The sequence below is a fragment of the Heterocephalus glaber genome, unplaced genomic scaffold (genome assembly GCF_053883595.1).
Source record: "Heterocephalus glaber isolate CG9 unplaced genomic scaffold, H.glaber_assembly_v1.0 deba00001550, whole genome shotgun sequence".
Taxonomy (NCBI): domain Eukaryota; kingdom Metazoa; phylum Chordata; class Mammalia; order Rodentia; family Bathyergidae; genus Heterocephalus; species Heterocephalus glaber.
Window position 1 is genome coordinate 4,451,315 of NW_028258343.1, and position 9,099 is coordinate 4,460,413.

The following is a 9,099-nucleotide window of genomic DNA, read 5'->3' on the forward strand; positions in this document are numbered from 1 at the left end:
TAATGTTTTATATTTAAATTGTGCCTAAACTAAAAAAAAAAAAATGTACTCATCTGCATTCAATCCTAGTAGCATTTATAGAGTCTGCATTTTTGGAAAGAGTAACACATACTGTCATCTTTTGCGTGTGCTACAGACTGAGTATCCCTGTGTGAAATGATTGGGCCCAAAGTGTTTCAGGTTTTTGTTAAATTTTGGAATATGTACATATACATAATGAGGTATCTTGGGGTAGGGACTGAGTCTAAACACACAATTCATCCATTCATGTACACCCTATAATTTTATACAGTGTTTCTGGTGTACCTGCATTTTTTTACTATAACCCATCCCATAAGGTCAGGTATGCAATTTTCCATTTGTAAAAGGAGTCAGGTTTTTCGTTTTTTGTTTTTGTTTTTTTGGTACCGGGGACCGAACTTGGGACCTTATGCTTGCAAAGCAGGAGGGAGAACCACTGAGCTAAATCCCTGACCCAAAAGGAGTCAGGTTTGCACTCAAAAAGTTTCGGACTTTGGAGCATGTGAGATTTGGGATTTTCAGATTTGGGATACCCCATCTGTTGTTTAAAATGTCCACTGTAATGTTCAGTTAGACAACTCTTATCCTCACTGGTCTCATCTATCTGAGCTAAAGAAAATGGACTGCTAGTTGTTGATACAAGGAATACAGTGAAAAGAGAAATAACCCGAAAATCAAAGGGAGCTTATTTTCAATTTTCAGCACACCATTCAACCTAACATAAACATATTGCCACCTATATATTTCTCTCATTTAGATAGAGAGCTTTTGTAAATAATTAAAACACTTTCATAAAAGGCACCATCTGAGCAATCCAACCTTGCTTTTAATTTTTATCAAGTATCTGTTTTGCCAGAAAACATTTCCAAAAAGGAAAGGTTTTGTTTCAATTCCTATGGCAGCAAACACTTCCGCTGGAGCAGTGAGAATGGTATCAGGACACTCACTCCAGCTTTCATGGCTTTCCAAATATTTGTGCTGCTGCACTGCTCATTTTGCCAGCATATGCAACTTGCAGCGCTCACTATTCATCGGAGTGTATTCATCCAACTCTGGGTCCAGAAAACTTCCTAAAGGCTGGTGTAAATATGCTGCAGTGAAAAAGGATAAACACATCTGCCTTTCTTACTATATAGAAACACCGTATTTGCAAATTATGGCACAAACCAGTCTTCACTTTTGCAAGCCCAAGTTAAGTCTGATCAGTAACTTTTAAAAAGAACTTAGTGTGGAGAAAGGAACCCTTCTCCATTGCTGGTGGGAGTGTAGACTGGTGCAACCACTGTGGAAATCAGTATGGAGATACCTCAAAGAACTAGGACTACAGGTCCCATTTGACCCAGCTATTCCCCTGCTGGGGATCTTCCCAAAAGAATTAAAAGAATCATACCACAGCGATATATGTGCACCCATGTTTATAGTGGCACAGTTTGTAATAGCTAAAGCTTGGAAGCAGCCTAAGTGCCCATCAACTGGAAACTAGATAAAGAAGATGTGCTTTTTTTATAAAATGGAGTACTACTCAGCCATAAAGAATGAAAAACTAGAGTCATTTATAGCTAAATGGATGCATATCGAAGCCCTACTCTTAAGTGAAATAAGTAAGACACACATGTAAATACGGAATAGTTTCTCTAGTGTGAGAAACTGATAGTGTAAACAAGGGTTAAAATGATTAAAATGAATAACTGATAATTTGAAATAGGAAAAAGGGTCCAAAGACAAAGGGGTGAAAGGAAGGGAAGGGGAAAGGAAAGGAGGGAAAGGAAAAACTATGAGAAAAGAAAAAAAAAAATGGAAATGATGTCTGTGTAAATAGGGAAGGGTGGATGAGGTGAAGGGCGCACAGGTAATGGGGAAAAAATAAGAATCAAGATACATCATGTACAGGTACAAGCACCCAATGATAAATGTAAGTGAACTGTATGCCTAAAATGTACCAATAAAAGAACTTAAGAAATAAATAAATAAATAAATAAAAATATATGTTTATCTGAAATTCAAATTGAATTGAATCTGTTATATTTTTGCTACATCTGATGACACTTATCCCAGTAGCAATAAACAAGTGCTTAAGATTTACTGAATTTGGACTGAAAAGAATAAATAAATGTCAAGTATCATTTCTTTCTGAAATTGTTGGGAGAATGATGGCATCAGATGAATATAAATTTTGATAATACACCACAAGGCATATTGCAATTTAAAGTTTTGGCTATTTAAAATACTGATGCCATTCTCAATATACATATATATATATATATTTATATAGGAGATATTATTAAATTGTTTTTAATTGATTCATAGAAATTGTAAACAGAGGGGAGAGGTGGAGTTTAAGGGAGGTCAGGAGGATGGGGAAAAAATTAAGAACGAAGATACATCATGTAAATGTACAAATTCACAATGATGAATGTCACAGTAATGTACAATTAAAATGTACCGATAAACTTAATGAATAAAAAAAACTGCACATTCTAAAAAATAAAAAAATAAAGAGAACTTAGGCCAAATTTAAATTACATTATTATATACTGGTGAGAAAAAGTCTAGCATCTTACGTATGTTATCAAATCCTTAATGCTTTATTAGGTAGATTCTACCTTTCACTCACAGGGGAAGCAGATATGATTAATCATTAGAACTGGGTTTTCTTGAGTCTTTTTCACTAATCTGTGCTAATTATTTTTTATCTTTGGATCATGATTAGCAGGGAAACCCTTTTTAAAAGTCTCTAGGTTTGTTTTGTTCTCAAACTCAATCTTGGGGAAAGAAGAATCCCCAAAAGTTAGCACAAGCAGTAGCACCATTAGGATGGACGGGAAAGTTCCCCAGAGTCTTGGGGGCTGAGAGACTCAGGCCAGGGAGAGGAGTCCAAAGGATCACAGACAAGACATGATGGGAAGCGCTTATCAATATGCATGAGTTAACACGCACAACTTTATAAAAATATTTTGATCAGACTTGATAAACTTCAAAAGTATCTGAAAATATCAACAAATTCTCGATAAATTTGGATACATAATTAGCCAATTGGGGATAACACTGAACTTTTTTTGCACAAAGCACTGAGTATTCTGAGTAACACTTATCCAAGACATACGAAGGGACCAGAGCATCCTTTGTCCTCTTAGACTTAGGAAAGCGTCTGAACAAAGCAAAGCTCCAAATCTGTAGGCAATGGCTCAGGAAGGAGAGATAGGGCACCAGTGCCCGTGGGCACTAAACACTACCACAGACTTCATCTTCCCTCGCCACGCCTTCTCAGGTAGCTAGTTATTTGTTGAGAATGGCAGGGTGACAGAAAAGTCACTACTCTCAACTTCTGGTGCCACCCACTTCCCCCAGCAGATCTCCTACCCTCTCCAGAACCTCCTAGCTTCTCTGCAGCCCCTACCTTCCCCTCCCCAACAAGAGGCCTCTGAGGTGCCAGTCCACCCTCCTTCACCTCTCCTCCCAACATCTGCTCCCTTGGGAGAGCAGTGACATTCGCCACAACGTGTACCTCGAAAGTTTCACAGCAGTGAAGTTTGCACGGCTCATCCAGTGAAACAAAACAATAAAGGACGCAGATGGCCTCTTGTGGTCATCAAAGGAGAGATTTTTCCATTTGTTTTCAAATGCTGTCTGGCAAAATTTCACAAGAACAAACATATAATGTATAATCTGATCTCCTGAAAACGATTGTCTATGTGAGTTTAAATTCATGTCAGTTATGCTTCAAGTCATGGTTCCTAATGTTCACTCGATGCTATTTATATCTTTTTGTTAAAAGAAGACATTCCCAGGGAAAAGTGGCGGAGAGCGCTCATATTTCTCTCATCATGCGCCCTCCCCTCCCAGTTAACTCACAGTTGAGTCAACATGGCTCTTTGTCCCATGGCTCTCAGGATTAACCACATTCTGACAGTACCATTACCAAAAAGAAGTCTAGGCCCAGTGTAAGTTAACAGAAACCAATCAATGTCACATAATCACCGAACAGAAGAGGAACGCTAATGACATTTATTAGATTAAGATTAATATCTTAATTTTAAATTTAATTGCTATGTATGCTTTTACAAAACAATTTACTTTTTTCAATTAAAGAATAGCTATCTTCCACTCTGTACTGCCAATACCACATCCTGCCAAGCTGTTCAGTCATGCAAAAGCTATTAATTGCTTAAAGACCCTTAGGTTGTTTGCGGCAGTGTTTTCCTCTGATGTTTCAAATAGAAGACTACATATCCCTGCATACCTTCGTGTCTGATGGATGGCAGTACCCGGATGTCCTGAGAGAATGGTCTTATCACGTGGCCCATCTGCCTCAGTCTATTAACTCTCACCTTTACGGGCTCGTGTGCAGACTACTGATTAAGTGGAACTAAAGGGAGCTCAGCATGGCTTGGGTTCAACACAGCTCACCCCAAAGAGCAACCACAGAGGAGCACAGCTAAAGGGGTCGGAGGGGAAGCTGACAAAGAGATATGAAAGTCAGCAAATAAAGAAAACAAGGATAGGTAAAAATGAGACCAGAGAAGTTAAAATGAAGAATATCACTGAAATCACTGCCAATGCTTTCAGCAATTCAAGTCACTTGATTCTACTCCGCCAATTTGTCCAGAGCTTTATGTGTGCATAGCGCACGCACCAGACAGGACTATCCCGGGATGGTGAAGGATCTACGGGCCTTAAGGACAGCGTCTCCTAGCTCATATTATCACACAATCTATTCAGCATGGTGATCTGGTTTCCATTGCAACACTCATATTTAAAAACCTGACACTGACTATTTGTGAAAGAAGAAAGAGAACTAGAAAACATGGTAAAGTTTTCAAAGGAAATAGGAAAGAAAGGGCTAGCTTCGTTTGGTTTATGAAATTTCAAGGGCTCTACCCTTCAGTTTAAGAAATGCATGTTATCACCAGCGTGTTTATTAAAAGTGCTACTTTAAATTGCAGATTAAGCAAATGTGAATTCCCCTTGATAGCTACTAACAATTACAGGCATTTTTTTAAATGAATGGAGGATGAAAAGAATAGGAAGACTTGTATAAGAATGGATCTAAAAGATTATATACATATAGCTCAGTGGTTCCACTGCCTGCCTCAAAAGCTCACGTTCCCAAGTTTGATCCCCGGTACCAAAAAAACACACAAACAAAATAACTAATAAACTCTTTCAAAATGATACTCAGGAATAAAATAGCATACACTTTGCTCAAAGATTAGTTGACAGTTTATTACCCAATTTAAGGAGGGGCAAGGGACCTTTCAGAGCAAATGGTTGCTTGCTAGCTCCCTTGAAAAATGCACTTGTTTCAGCACAGAAATAACAAATCTGTTTCTGATTCCTAACATTATTTTCCAAATGCTGCCAAGAAAAGAATCCAAGGAATTCTTTTACATATACAACACGCACAGACAACTGCAAAGGGGCCTGTGCTCTCTTCCAGGGAGCAAGATGAGGAAGGGGAGGGCTGTTTCTAACATGAATCGCCCTTCCACGGCAGACGCACATGCCTGAGATTGTTCAGAATCATAATCTCCAACATAACTCTGCTATTATTAGCCAACCCCATGGCTTTCCTAAATCTGTAACTTGTGAGGCAGAAAGCGTAGAGACAGGACACTATCACGCTGGGCATGCAGGCAGCTGGGACACACCCAGCTCCACAGAATTTACCCCTCTTCCGCTCCATGAAACAGATTTCTTGATCCTGCGAGACACCCCCAACCCAACACCAAATCCAGGTTTTAAATGCCCAGAGAAAAGTGCAGAACAAGGGAAAAGCCAATGTTAAATTCAGCAACTTAAGGTCCATGATGCTCTCATACTGAAATTATTCTCTGAGCACAAAATTGTATGTATTAATCCTTTCTGTATTAATACCAACATCTTTTAAAAAATGCTACCTTATTTGTGAAACTTGGAGAGTAAGCATGAGAATTCTGAAAGACTGAGTCATCCATCCACCAGCCTGAGCTATTGAATGTAATTGTTTAAAGTTTTGGCTCACACAGAGTTCACTGCAGTGAACTAAGCTTAAATTTGTTTTTTTTTTCCCCCTGCTCAGCAGGATAAGAGTTCATGAAAGAAACTAGATCATTTAAAGGAAATAAACAGGCAACATTTATTTGTGCATGATCTGTCACCATGGGTAAATTCTCAACCCATCTACATACAAACTTGTCTTGAACTTGCATCCCCGTAAGTTTCAAATGCGTTGTCAGAGTGGCCATGTTGGGAGGTCTTCGAACAGCTCTCCATTAAACACATCTCCACAGGTCAACCCTCCATGTGTGACTTCAGGCATGCTTTATTATGCTGAGTTGTATTGTGTCCCCTCAGACTCCACCTTACTTGGACCTTGCTTGTAAACAGGGTTTTTGTAGATAAAACCAGTCAAGACACTAGACTGGATTGGGCCCTAAAACAACAACTGCTTTCCCTAGCAGAAAGCCATCTGACACAGACACAGAATGACACACAGGAAAGAATCGTGTGAAGGAAGTGGCGCAGATTGACATGATGCTTCCACAAGTCACAGAATATCTGGGACCACCAGAAATGAGAAGAGCCAGGAGGATTACAAGTTCAAGCCCAGTGTGGGCAACTTAGTGACTGAGAAGACGCTGTCTCAAAATAAAGGATGACTAGAGATGCAGCAATGCTTTGCTGCCAATCTACAAGATTAATACAGCAAGTGAGATTAATGGTTAGGGACTTTTGCAGCTCTTTGACACTGTGGTAATGTCACACAAGCAGGTGATTTTATGTTTTAAAAAATATCTGTCTGTGATGGACTGGAAATTTTATTTTTTTTAAGTGTCTACCAGCCAGGTGCAGTGGCACATGCCTAGAATCCTAGCAACTTGAGAGCCTGAGGTGGGAGGATTACATGAGTCCACAAGTTCAAGACCAACCTGGGAAAATAAGAAGACCCCATATCTCAAAAAACAGAAAGAAAGAAATTTACATTCTGAGCCATCTTATAGAAAATCATATTGCATGTAGTTTTAGCGTCAAAACATTTTATCCTAATTTTTTATGAATCTCTGAATATACAAATACACACAGTATTAGACACATAGTGGTTTGCTATTAATGGTATTACTTGGTCAGCCAGAAACTTCCTTCCCAGACCAGGCGGGGTCCCTGATTACACAATGGAGGGACAGCGCACGCCTCTGTCAACCACAGGGACAGGGCATCTTCCCAGAGGCTGTGAGCACAGATGGGTGATAGAGGTTCTGAGGCTTCCATAGTGATGACAAAGAGCGACTGCACCATATGAGTTATGACAGCAGTAGTCATGACAAAGATGACCAACTGCCAAGACTTCACAAAAACACAGTCTCCTTAGAGAACAGGAAACCCTGAGTCAGAGTGGGAGGCTATCTGATTAGAAAGTTTCTCTCAGCAATTACAAGGAATACACAGGAATATGATTTACACTGAAAACGGGGCAGTCATGTTTCCATTAAGGTCAGCGCTAATCCCAACTCCAAAAATTACCAATCCCAACTCCATAAAGTACTGTCTGCTCCGCTAGCAACAGAAACAGGCCAATTATTGAAAGCCCCTTTTCCAAAGCAAGAACACCAACCACTGACAAGTCACTCTTAGTATTTTTGTGTTTAATCTCACTCACCACTACTTCATCATGGGTTTGCCTCAACATGCAGCACAAAGGATGACCGGACAAATCATTATAGTAAACCAAGAAGCTATAAATCACAGGAAGAGAGCAAAATGTCATTAATGTGTCCTGGCTACTGGGAGAAAATGGATTTTAAGTGCTGTTGTGGGTTCCAAGTTAGAGCACATGCTTCAGCAGGAAAGTAGGAAGTCATCATCACACGTCTTACACTTGACTTGCAAAAACTTCCCAAGTTACCACAGAAACTAAGTCCATGAAACTGACAGATTCTTTAATAAAGTAAAATTGCCGTTATGGGAATGGGTGGAGAAAAATATGTTGAAGCTGCAGAAATCACCACAATAACAACTGTGCACCTGCATTCAATTAAAAATCCTAAACCTTGAGCTATCATTAGATCATAATGATTTCAATGGCACTGTGGAAATTACACTAGGTTAGCATGTACCATTATCCAATAATACCTTTCACTCTTCATAGTTAAGCTTTTTTGGTTTTGGGGGAAAAGAAAGCTTAAGAAACTTTCATGAGCACTCATAAAAATCTAAAATTATTTTTCAGAAATATTCAAATTCGAGTCAGCCTAAGGTTCCCTAGAAATCCACTGCAATGTGATACTCTTTATACTAAGAATTAACTGAATGTCTGGGAAGAAAAGAAATGTGATGTTCCTTTATGTCCTTACCCCCTCAATTTTATCAAATTTGTACCTACTCTATAAACAAATATCCCCAATTCAAAGTATAACATTGAAGACTCTGGTAGGTTTTAAGGTATCAGCTTAGGGTTAAAACCATAAAGCTGAGACTAAAAGAATCCATGTCTATACCTCATTAACAGACTCTGAGAACAAAGGAGAAATCCACAAAGCAAACACAGCAGAACCACTTTACTTCCCAAAACTGCAAGGCTGTCAAGAGCATCTCATCAACAGAATGACATACACTGAAAGACATGAACAGAATTGTTGAGTTCAGTTCCAACAGAATTCATCCTAACTCGCTCGTGTCAACAATCGCATAGAAAAGCACACTCTTGCATGCCTAAATTAATTACGCTGTGACAAGAGTTGGAAGAAAAACAGACAAAGGAAAAATATAATTGCTTAAAAGGAGAAAATACTCAACTAATCAGAGGATCAGCAGCCTCCAGAGCTCAGGAAGCACTAACTCATACGCAGCTAGAACAAGAAGTTCACTCTATGGCAACATTAATTTCATTCCTGAATACACACATTAAAGCTTAAAGCAATAGAATCCTTCCCCCCTTCTTACTCATTCTAATTTTGCACATGAACAATTCATTACCCAAAAACTTTTCTAATAGGACTCATACTATAACTGTAACCATATAACTGTAGTCTAGTTTATTAAAGAAAACTCTTTTATTCTAAACTTTGAGCTACTTTTGTCTGACACAACTCACACAAGAGG

At 38.9% G+C, this 9,099-nt stretch overlaps 1 protein-coding gene across 6 annotated transcripts in view; it reads right to left on the reverse strand.

The window, feature by feature from the left end:
* Nhsl1 (NHS like 1) overlaps positions 1-9,099 on the reverse strand; it is a 226,747-nt gene that overhangs the window by 100,228 nt on the left and 117,420 nt on the right. The window lies entirely within an intron of this gene.